Raw genomic sequence first — 13,750 nt, forward strand, 5'->3', positions numbered from 1 at the left:
ACGACGGACGGACGACGACGGACGGACGGACGACGACGGACGCCAAGTGATGGCAAAAGCTCACATTTCCTTTTGGAAAGGTGAGCTAAAAAGGAAGGAGGGCTTTATAACTTTACGAGTTCGAACATTGTGGTTCAAATCTATTCTATTACGGCATACGTTTTACCTCTAGCGAACGCTCTGCCTTATTGTAAAAAGTGCAACTCTAAATTTGTAAACATTTGCTTCAATTTGATCCACTTTGAATCCAGTCGTGAATATGCATGACATATTTGCCACTGGACACAAAGGAGCAATAAATTATCAGCTTCATTTAGTGATTTATAATAATTTGTCCTCAGTTGATTATAGTGTCAAACAGTTTTCCAATTTTTATATATTTCATTTTTATTTACATTTGAATTTTTATGCGTAAAACTTAGCATTTCTTCCATCATTTTTCTCTTTGCATTTAATCTTTTTTTAATATTAAAAAAACGTTGTCGTAGTACACATCAGGGGTTATATTGTATAATTTCAAGCAAAACTAACAGGGGAGGGACTACATCAGAAAAACAATCTTCATTGAGTGGCAATAACTCATATATTGAAGCATACATGCAATGACGGCTCCCTCGTCTAGGTGACAACATTTGCTGTTTGAAGTTTATTTATATCTCAGACTGGTATAATAGTTGTCATAAAAGGGGAAAAAATGATAAAAAAAAAGGTTGACAACAATTTATAAAAAAGATTCAACTTGTATTGAGCGTTTCATTTTTTTTTATATTGTCTTGCTGATCGGTTTTGTTATATTTTTTTTCATCTACAGTAACTATTGTTCTAGCAAAAGTCACAAAAATGTTGTTAAAATCAGCCATGCGACTTATAATTATTTAAAAAGATTAAGCTGACTTTTCTTGTTGTTTACATATTTCAATCATTCAACTCGTGTGTAGATCGTCTTTCCCTCTAATGTTTTTTAAGGTAAAGATAGCGTGGAATTCTCACTGCACCAGGCATCTGATATACATTCCTATTATATTTTGATCGGACAAAGCTGCGTATTTATATAACCAATAAGCCAAACGAACGCACCAATTTAGCAAGGGTATACTGTGGAACGGGAGAGGTCTAGAGATGTAAATATTTCTATACCCAAGCAAATCTTGGTTTTGAAGAAAAGGAGATAAAGGTATACATTAATGCGACAGCAACCCAAAGACACAGATAAATAAAAATATTAAGAGTCAACATTCGGTCTTTTTTATATAACATTCCGTATACAGAATAATAAGCTCAAAACTGACACATGACTAAATAATAGTTAGACGGAGTTAATTCAATATTTTCCGTCAAATATTATATACATTGTATCCAAAAAGGCACATTTGATTTACTATTATAATATTTACCGTGAAAGATAATAATCCCAACAATCACAAGTGTTTGAAAAAATTCACCATCCATTTTTTAAGTTTGATTGGTGAAAATTTAAGATGTTTTAATATATACTAGCAAAAGAAAAACACTTCATTGTATAATAAAACGGTAAAATAAATAATGATAATGATGACGACCACCGGTGAATAAAATTAATATTCAGAACTATTACGTGAAATATAATAAGAGCATTAACCCCGTTTTTTACTAGACTGACAAGCTGAGTCTTTTTTTTATCGTGTAAGTTCACAAGATATTAGTTCGCAGGAAGAAAAGTCACCTGACCAGGACACATCTCAGACTCTGAGCCGGCCAGTCTGTGCTCTTACTTTATGATGCCACGTGTTAAGCGTTGAAATAGAATATCAATTTAATTAACGTCTTTGTTTGACCCGAACGCCCTCACACGAGACCGACCAGGAGAGCGGTATAGTGATCGGAAGTACAGAATATCAGACCAAAAACTAAAGTACAATACACAATACAGTTTCATAGAATTCTCACAGTTATTAAAGCGAGCTAAAAGTATCTAACCTAAATTGGATGCGTAAAATGATATTGTAAACTACACGTAAACATGGATGATCGACTTCAGGGTAGATTTTATGAATCAAATTAAAAACTCTTGCACCTATTGTACGACCTACCTATTGTATTTGAAATTTATGTGTTATAGTCATTAATAGGCATGAAATATTTGCTACTGGACTTAAAGCAAACAACAATCAATCAATTTGATTAATATCTCTATTACAGTACAAGTACTTGGCACACAAAGACAAGATCTTGTAAAATGCTATAATTTACAATTTTCATTTAAATTTTTATGTTGTTTTCTTTTCTTTTCTTTTTTTTTGGGGGGGGGGGTCTCTTCAGTTTATCACATAAATGACTGCTTATTCAAAAGTTTTAGATATTCTTTTACTATTGTTCTTATCTAATGTTTAAATACGATTTATGACATATGTTTTGTTTTGTCAGGCAAGGATAAAACTAAGAAAGATAAAAGTTTTTTTCAGGTGTTTTTGCTTCATTTAGACACGAAAAGGGAATAACGGACGACTAAATTAAAGCGTTTGTTTTCATATAATATATTGAACTTGCGAATATATCAAACCCAACACGTTTTGATCGGGACAATGAAACCTAGCTCAATACGGTTTTATTCATTGAAGTTTGCATACATAGTTCTTATTTAAAAAAAAACACAAATAAAGCAAGATCTATTAAGTAATTGAACTGAATATACAAAACTAATTATTTTGCATTCGCATGAATCTTAATGTATAGGAAAATTACCAAATCAGAAACAAAAGGAACATTTGCCGGATGAATATTGGGAAGGACCTTATGCATCTAGGACTGTCCGATTAAAAGTTCTTAAACAAGCTGTGTAAAAAGCTAATTGTTGGAAGAGTTTACTTACTGTTTTCTAAGGTCTGATCTTTACGATTCTATTTCATGATTACTGACAGATCAAAAACATCAAGTATATATAGCATGAAGTTGTTGGGCATAATATTCATTGGTCAGTTATAAATGAGGTCTGTGCGGGGGTTTTGATTGCTGATTTATTAAATAAGAAATCGTTATTTTGAAAAGTTGGCTAAAAAATAATAATTTACCCCCTAATTTTGTAAAACTTTCATTTGGTGCTTTTTAGATGCTATTTTTTTTTTATCATAAATAAATAATTATATGATCTAATGCCATTAAATTGGTCCGTTTTCATTTCAATTTGGTAACTGTTAATTGTATATATCAGTCTGAGTACTGTTTAACTATCATTTAAGTTTAACATTTTTAGACTCGTCCAGTTCAGGGGAATTAGGTTTCTGCAAGTGCTTTTTATGTACTTTTCATATATTTTTGACGGTTTGTAAGTCAGTAAAAGTTCAATGATTAAGTTAATATTGACATTAAAAGACCTCCTCACAAAAAGGGCTGTTCAAATCCCCTCGCCCTTCGGGCTCGGAAATCTGAACACCCCTTTTTGTTCGGAGGCCTTTTAATATCAATATTAACTTATCATTGAACTTTTACTATTACTTAAAGGTGCATGTGTATGTGTATATTTGTATGTGTTTTTTTATGTTTTTCTTCTTCAATTGTATGAATGCATGTACCTATGTTGGTAAAAATGCTCTGATGTTATTGTGTTTTTTTTCTTGTTTCTTTTTTTCGTTACTTTATTTTCTTTTATTTAGCATGGTGATTATAAATTAGCATGTTGACTATTATTATATGCTATTCTTTGGTATACATCTCGTAAAAACGAATAATACACAAATTTAAAATTAAAACGTGCAAATCGAGGTACAAAATGAAGTTTCACAGAACTTTTTTGATATATATTTCAGTTTTACTTTAGCACAAAAATATTTGCTCATTTTATTTAAACTATGATGCTCTCGACACTTTTTTTTTGGGGGGTTGGGGGTAACTCTAAGTAAAAAATTGAAACATTGGGAAAACACTTTTACATATAGATGAACATGTGTATGGTTTGTTCATACTACTTATATATATTGGGCTTATAGATGTTTATATTTATTATTATTTAAGCTATTCTTGTTTAACCACTTGATAATATTATGTCGACTATAACTATTGGTAGTGTAAACTGCAGGGGTTTATCAGAAACAGTCAAAAGATTTGATATATTTACAAAATATAAGGACTTATATGATATAATTATATTAGTAGACACCCATAGCACATCTGAAAAAGAAAAACAATGGCTGCATGAATGGGGCTATGTGGGGAAATTTAGTTCTTTTTCTAGTAAAAGTAGAGGGGTAGCTGTTCTTTTCAGAAATACTTTTGAATTTAAAATCCATGGGGAAATTATAGACTTGTCCGGTAATTTTGTTATATTAGATATCACCATTCAGGACTACTATCGTATAACTTTGGCAGCAATATATGGACCGAATAATGATGAACCAGCCTTTTTTGACAACATAAAATATCCCACTTTGGCAACTCGTCAATTGTAGTGGTGGGTGATTGGAACGTTGTTCAAGATTATGAGATGGACACATTATATTATAGAAATGAAAATAACCCCCAGTCAAAAGCAAAGATACATGAGGTTATGCATGACCTTGATTTATTAGATATATGGCGCCTGCAACACCCTTTTGAAAAGAGGTACTCATGGCGGGGTCCAAATCGCAAACAAAGTCGTTTGGACTACTTCATGATTACCTCTGATATAGAAGCATTTGTAATTTCATCAGATATAGGAATAAGTTATAGATCGGATCATTCTCCAGTACTTATTAATTTAAAATTTTTAAGCCAGATTAGAGGGAAGGGTACATGGAAATTGAATAACAGTCTTTTGAAAAAGTTAAAGGGGATATCAAAACTGTCATTGAAGAATATGAGTCTGATCCATCTATTGATATTGAGACAGAGGATAAACAGTTTAATATAAGCTATCAGCTTTTATGGGATATGATTAAGATGAAAGTTCGTGGATCTGCAATCTCATTTTCGTCTTTCCGGAAGAAGGAACAAAATAATAAAGAAAAAGAATTATTATACAAGATATCATTATTAGATAAAAAAAAACTCCTAGAGAATAACTTGCCATCAGTACACCAAGAAAGGGAAGGGTTGGAACTAGAATTTAAAGTAATAAGAGAAAAAAATGTTAAAGGAATAATTACAAGATCAAAGGCAAGATGGCAAGTAGAGGGGGAAAAGAGAGGTAACTATTTTTGTAATTTGGAAAAAGAAACATTATACAGAACAAAATATTCCCAAACTTATTCTGGAGGACGAATCTGAGATAATGGATCCATGTATTATTAGAAATGAACAAAAACAATTTTACAAAAAATTGTATACTAGTTCTAACCCATTGTTACTTGAGACTCACAGGAGCACATTTCTTCAGCATGACAATCCTTTTATTACAAAACCTATTGAGGAAGAGGTGGAATCATGTGAAGGACCTTTATCAGTACAGGAATGTCTGTCTTCTCTTAAACATATGAAGAACTCTAAATCACCTGGTATAGATGGATTCACTGTTGAGTTTTATAAAAAAATTTGGAATGATATTAAATTACCACTAGTGAGATGTTTAAATGAGGCTTTAGAGTATGGAAAATTTTTCTATCACTCAAAGACAGGGACTCATTACCTGTATACCAAAGGAGGGTAAGTCAAAGTTTTATCTTAAGAACTGGCGACCTATCACACTGCTGTGTGTAGACTATAAGATAGCTACAGTCAGTCTAGCAAATATATTTAAAAAGGTCTTTATAAACACAATTAGTCAAGCACAAAAAGGTTTTCTAAAAGGTATGTATATTGGCGAATGCACTAGATTTATTTATGATTTGATGGAAAAGATGGAAGAAGACGACATTCCGAGACTTTTACTTTTAGTTGATTTTGAAAAAGCTTTCGACACAGTCGAATGGTCCTTTATATATGAGGCTTTGCAGTTTTATGGCTTTGACCATACATTTATAAATTGGATAAAGGCTTGCTACTGTGATGCTTCTAGTGCAGTGTTAAATAATGGTTATATTTCAGATTTTTTTTCATTAAAAAGGGGGGTCCGTCAAGGGGATCCTCTGTCTTCTTACCTATTTATTTTAGTGCTAGAATTACTAAATGCAGCTATTAAAAATGACCCTGATGTTGCAGGTGTAACAATTAATGACTCTGAATTTCTGTTGAGTCAATACGCTGATGATTCTTCCGTAGTCCTGGATGGTGACCAAAAATCCCTTAATCAGTGTTTATACTTGTTTGATAAATTTTCAGAATGTGCTGAACTTAGGTGTAATGTTGACAAAACCGAAGCTGTATGGATTGGGTCAAAAAAGGGTAGTATGGAAAAACTTTTGCCAGAAAAAAAATCTTGTAAGGAACCATTCTGGGAGGTTTAAACTACTAGGTATATGGTTTGAGCTTGCTAAAATTGATAAAACTCTATTTAATTTTACAGCCAAGATAAACAGTATCAAGTCATTACTCAATACTTGGGCTTATAGAGAACTAACATATATTGGGAGGGTTGTAGTTATTAAGACTTTAGCACTTCCCATTTTGGTTCAAGTTCTGACTGTCCTTCTTAACCCCCCAGAAGGGGTTTTGAAGGAGATTCAGAATATATTTTTTTAACTTCTTATGGAAAGGAAAACCTGATAAAGTGAAAAGGGCAGTGATAATGTCCGAACACTGTGATGGTGGTCTTAAGATGCCTAATATTTATTATTTTTGCTATAGTGTAACAATGGCTTGGCTGTATAAATTATTAGATCCCCAAAATTACTCTCCTTGGAAAGTCTTGCTACTTAGTTATATACAAAAATTTGGGGGGGACAAGATTTTACACTTAAGTCAAGAAGGGTTACTTTATTTAGCAGAAAAAGTTAATCCATTTTGGCATGATATCCTGGTAAATTTTTCCAAGTTAAAGAAATAAGATTCAAGCTGAAAACCATACTGAAATTTTGACCCAGTCCATATGGCTGAATCCGAACATCAAAATGGATGGCAAGATGATTTTGAGGTTCAAATATGTTGAAAATAGTATATTCTTCATTAATGATCTGATGTCAGATAATAATACATTATTCTCATATGATGAATTTAAAAAAAAGTATGATATCAATACTAATTTTGTAAAATTTTATAGTATTTTAAGTGCGATTCCAAAGAGATGGAAAAGTATAATAGAAGGTAGTTCAAAACTGGAAATTATTGAAAATAAATTAATAGATAAAGTTAAAAAGAACCAAAATCTTGTAAATTTTTCTATACATTATTTTTGGAGGATAATAAAGTATTATCTTTATCTTCCCGTGAAAAATGGGAAAGAGATTTAAATATGCAGATTGATGATTGGAATGCTGTTTATTCCATGCCCTTCATTATAACCAGAAACTCTTTTTTGCAAAACTTTCAATTTAAGATTGTTCATAGGATTCTACCATGTAATTCATTTTTATTGAAATGTAAAATTATTGAAATGTAAAATAAAAGAAACTGAACTTTGTACTTTTTGTTCAGAATTTAAAGAAAATATTTTTCACATTTTTTGGGAATGTAATGTATCACAAAACTTCTGGCTATCCGTTATAGATTGGATTAAAAATTATGGCATTCTCCTGACTTTCAGTGCAAAAGAAGTCATGTTAGGTGTGTCTGAGGATTTTGTTAACAGTAAAACAGTTAACAATATTTTGTTGTTATTCAAATATTATATATACAAATGTAGATGTAAGAACATATCCCCCACAAAATATGGTGGGGTAGAATATTTAAAATATTGGATTAATATAGAAAAATACTCTGTATATTTTTTTTAACCCCTGTACAAAAAGTAAAAATGGATCAGAAATGGCATATGTTAGAAGCAGCTTTTGTTTTAATTTATTTGATTATTTAACAAAATCTTTTTGTAATATTTATATTATCTTATTATATCCATATGACTTAATTGATTTATCAAGTATTACTTTATTTTTAAAATGTGTATCGAATACTGTAGTATGTAATCTCACATGTTTCATTATCAAAAATAAAATAATTTCCAAAAAAAAACTAAAAAAAAAAAACAAACATTAAAATGTAACACAACATTAAAATGTAACACAACATTAAAATATAACAAAACATTAAAATGTAACACACACAGAAACGACGACACATTTTCACGTGTACGACAGTATCATAGAATTCCATTGTATTGACAACAATTTGTGAATAATTAATAACTATAACTTAAAGGAGGCCAGCGGCTTGGTTTGTATGATTTGGTGACTCGTTGGCTAATGAACCTCATGGTTTTCTCATTTATATTCTATTGTTTTAATATATTCGAGTAATAATACTCAATTTCAATAGTGTTTTTGCACATATATTGTCGCAACAGTTCAACTAAAACTGAAAGTCTGGGAGTTTAAATAATATCATCTCCATTTTAACTCCAATTTTACCCTTTAATCTTTAAATAAAAGTGTCATTTTATAAATGAATATATTATTACTTGCATATTGGCTAAAGAAAGCTTTTAATCAAATAAATGGGCGAATTTTCATGTTTTATGTTGGTTTCCAATTGTACCAGGTTATAATTTAAAAAATGGTACCTACTCATATAATATTTCTGAAATGTGTACTCCTAAGTACAAAAACATGGATCGTTTGCCAGTCGGTGCAAGCCCATTTTCTTATGATTCAATATGGACTGAAAATGAAATTGGCTCATAAAAATACATATACAAAGAAAGCAACACAGAATAGAATGTTTGTCTGGATTATAAATAAACTTAGGTGAAAAAAACTTAAGATAGTTGCAATTTTGGTACCCCCATGTTATAGCTTCACATATAATATCGTCATTATTTACCGACACGCTCTGATTTCAGACTGACAGGAAAATCCATATACGTCTATCAATGTTAACATACAACTTAAATTCAGCAAACAAGAAGTAGATCAGTGACGTAATGTATCACATGATATGTCGTAGTCCGTCCGTCCATCCGGTCTTAACTCAAACTTCCAATCACTAAGTTCAAAGAAATTTTAACAAAAAATTAGGATTGTTGAATCTTAATATTTTGTGGTTGGTCACTCGAGCTCCTTAGTGATGGGAATTTAACAGTTATAATTGAGATGTGGTTTTTTTTCTCGCATGTTGCATACTTACCCGAGTTTATTTATTGCGTGAATTGAATAAGCCTTAGGTACTATTAGTATATCCTTGTGACCTCATTTTTTACAAGACCAAGTTACTTTCATTATAACCTCATAAGTCCTATTCATTATGTTAAAGCCACTGATACCTTAAATATATCAGTCAATGGCTTGTCAATGTATAAAAACTACTGTTTGTTGTATTTTGTTGGATAGTAGGCGATAATATGCGTTCTGTTATTAAATGTCACGTCCTTTATCTGGTTGGTCAACAAAAACTTACTTTTTGGTACATGGTGTTCTTATCCTAAAAAATAATGCTGTATTTGACATCAGAATATACCATAGAGACTATCTGATTAAGAAATGAATTACACGAATGATACCTGTTGTGTACAAGGGAATTTGAATAACCAATTGTGTGTACAATTATTTAACTAAAACAGGAAACATACCTTGTATTGCGCATTAAACAAACTTGTAGTGTCCTAAAAGTAATATAATGTAACACTTCACGTATGACATCATTCAAGTATAGCTTTTCGTACATACATATCTCATATATATGTTGCTAATAATACAATCACAAGGTCGAATCCCGATTATCAGGAAGTTTTGTAATAAATATGTGCATACATTTTTAATCATTATTTCTTCAACTCTGAAATTCAAAGTCAGTTGACATTTATTTATTTTCATAGTTCATGTACCATCATATAGCAGGACAGACATTTAAGGATTTTCTATCCAAAGAAGAAATTATCTCTGCTCCTACGGAATTATTTGTCTTTCATTCTCTTCTACTTCGTATACTTTTTGTCCGTTTTTCCTTTTGTTTTATTCTGTCGTCTTTCGTGAGTTTTATTAAGACGATAGGCGCGTCTGGGATGTAACATGTTATTTGGGAAAACTTTGATTAGTTTATTTATGACCACTGCTGTTGTGCCATTAATGAAAAACTTTATACGTTTGAAGGAACTTTAGTACAACCAAACCTTTTACGTAAACTTAAATATAAACGGGTAATGTGTTCAAAAACAAACAACCAGACAAAGGAAGAAAAATTAGCTCAATGCCACAAATATGACTTAAACACAGCAAGTAAATATCGCAACCATAGACAGGCTTCAGCTGCCCCATAAACACAAATGTACACTAGTTCAGTGCAAATTGACGGTAAACATTTGACTCCGAAACGTATAAATGAATCAAACTTTAAGAAGCATACAAGACTTAACAAATGCCAGAGGTTTTTGGCTTGGGACAGGCGCTAAAATGTGGTGGCATTAAACAATTTTTGTAAGACCTCAACCCTCTAATATATCTTTAGCCAATGTAGTACAAACTAAACAAAAGGAAAATGATCAACATAAATTAACAAAGGATTATTTACTATCAGTTTCTGACATGCCAGCTCAAGACCTTGATTAAACTGATTAAAAGGTTATGTCTTCATCGTATGAAAATCAAGCACGAACCCCACCGTTTAGGTGCTTAGTATCATACCATCATAGAAAAATATTCGAAAAGACCGTTTCGTGCGAAGAACTGGTTTTAGAAAAAACATTTTATTTCAATGCAAAGACCCTATGAGTGAATCAATATTAAATCAAAATATGACATCTTTCTTAACCTGAAAACAGTATTGTAACTATATCTCTAATGATTAAGTTTGTTAAAAAGTTTGATTAGCTTTCTAGGTGAATGAAGTCAGAGTTGTGCTTTGTAAAGAATTTTAACATAAAAAGATGAGTTGCGAGGTCAACTTTTTTATGTGGATTTGCAAACTTAGTTCCTTGATAATTTATAAGAGCAAAGTGTAAAGGAGAAGGGAACCATACCAGTTCCTTATATTTGAGATCGATACCAGTATGATTAAGCTAATCAGCACATTATAGATAGATTTTGTGCCGCCCGTCGTTATGTCTGATCCGCGTACGGTGCTAATCGTTGTCAAAACGACAAATGTATACCACAGCTACAATCAAATTATAACTAATGCCAATTGAAATGGTAACATACAAATTAAGTTAATAGTTGTTACTAAACGGTGTTAAGATCTCATATTTTCGTTAAGAAAATACTAATTAGGATAGGGTACTGGCGTTTCCTGCTGCTGTCAGCATAGATACGAAAACAAACTTTTTTGGAAAAGGTTAAAGAAGTTCCTCTTTTTGTTATCAAGATCAGACAATAGTTAATTGTTATAATGTATTAATCAAAAACCGATTGAGTCGCTTTTCATTTATTTTCCTTTCATCCAAAATATATCACATTTAACCTACACACAAGAACCAAGCAAATCGATTAATGAAACATCTTATGATGTAACAATAGTTCTGCCAAAATGTGAAAAGTGCACACAAAATCTTTTAGATGAATATATAGTTAAATTAAAGAGCAGTTCTTCTATACTTCTTGCGAAAATTGTCTACCTACACATTTTATAAAGCAAATAAATAACGATGAGCAATACTGCTATTCAAAGATACAAGGTATATACTTTTAATTAGTATTTGCAAAGTTTTAATTGGGCTGCATTTCGTCTAATTGATGTATTTATAACGCCACTTTAATGACGACAAAACGAAAATCTGGCGTGCATTATTATAAAAAATTCAAAACAGTTTTTGAACATATCATTTTACTTTTAAGTGAAGAGTTATTCTCAATCATTGCTGTGATTAAGCCAACAGTTATGTTTCTATGCAAACCATTTAAATTGCGGGAATAAACTTTATTTACAAAGCGTGATATTAATAAAATCGTGCTCCTCATTCCTTTTTCAAGTCGCCCTACTTTGTTTTAGTTGTTACTTGTATAGAGGCAAAGCAAGAAAATCAGCAATTATTGAGTGAGTAGCTTTATTCAAATTGTAATAACTATATGAAGTCCTCCCTGTTTTGTATTAGGTATCACATTGATGGAAATATATATATTCTTTCCAAAAGCAAGGGCATCTAACTATGATGTGTATTTGGTCGCAAGTCAGACATTATATATTTCTTATGCAGCACCCGGAGTTTCCGCTCAACAACTTTATATGATTTATGAAGTATTGTTGGGCAATCAGCAGAGTGAAACGTTTTTGGAAATACTGTTTGGTGCAAAATACCAAAATAATTTCTAGGATGCAATTCCTTAAATAAAAATGTGCCTTGCGCAGTTTATTTTCAATCTATGAGTTTGACTGTCCCTGTGGTATTTTTTGTCTCTCTTTTGCAACTATAGCACACCGTACTGTTTTAATGACTCCGAGTCGAAATGACTGAAGAGTATCACGGCTTTTTCTCTAGTGATGACGACTTGCTAACAGGACTTTCTCGATGTTGGAGTATACATAATTATCTGATTTCTCTTTAATACGGTGTGAAAGCTGTATTTGGAAGTCTTCAATATCAACCTTATGTTAAAGAAAAACCAATAAAATGTGGATTCTGTTAACATTACATTTTCTTAATTGTAACATTGAATAGTCAACCAATGCGGGGGATATTTTTCTAATAGCATGACATCTGATCAATGCAACGGACTAGCACACTTTTTATACAAACTCTCATACTTAATTTGACATCATATGTAGTTGACCACGTCATATCTTAATTTCATGGGAGTTTTGGGAGTTTTACTTGTTCTACTATAGTACCACAACAAAATTTAGATGACGCAACAACTCTGAGACCGATTATAAAAGAAATAATGCTTCATTGGGTTGTTTGCCACCATCTGTAAAAACAAAATGTTACTGTCATTCTTATTGAATCATGGTTTTGAGAGGTATTGGACTTTGACCAAATAGTTGGCTATGACACACAATGATTGACACAATGTGTCAGACAAACCTGATAATGTATTGCCCGAAGATAATATGTGCTACACCAGTGTGTCTTTTTCCACATACGTTGCATAATTACCAATTATCTACTGCATGATATAATTTAAGATAGACAACTAGATACCATAAACATACTAATGTATACAAAGACTATAGACCGAGCTTGTTTTGGTATATAATAAACAAACTAAATTGACAAAAAAAGCCATTTACTCAAAATCATAAAATGAAAAAAAAATAGTTTGCCATAAAAGTTCATAACTAATTGGAAATTATGATACAGTATTAATACGAAATAATATCATCTGAAATCGTATCAACTGAATAAAAGACATAGAAAAGCAAAAGAGGTGACAAAAATCTGCCTAAATAACAAACTTATAGGGGGGGGAGTAATAATTGCAAGTTAACAGTTCCTAAGCTGATTAAAAAAAACGCATATACAAGTCAACTAGTGTTGCCTTTGCAAATTAATTGACAAATGAGAAAGATGTAATTCGATCATACACTGGTCATTATGTGAAATTTCTCTATATGCTTTAACATGTTATCTATTTTCAACAATTTATCGTTTATAGATTTTGTGCCGCCCGTCGTTATGTCTGATCAGTGTACGATGCTAATATTTATCAAAACGAATATTTCACAATTTACACCACAATATACATGATATATGCGGAGGACATTGTTTTAATAGCATGACATCTTATGAATGCAACTGACTAATACACTTTTTATAGAAATTCTCATACTTAACTTGCCATCATGTGCAGTTGACCAAGTAATATTTTATTCGACTATTTAATGTGACTTTTGGGACTTT

This window comes from Mytilus galloprovincialis, chromosome 11, assembly GCF_965363235.1.
Source record: "Mytilus galloprovincialis chromosome 11, xbMytGall1.hap1.1, whole genome shotgun sequence".
NCBI classification, from domain to species: Eukaryota; Metazoa; Mollusca; class Bivalvia; order Mytilida; family Mytilidae; genus Mytilus; species Mytilus galloprovincialis.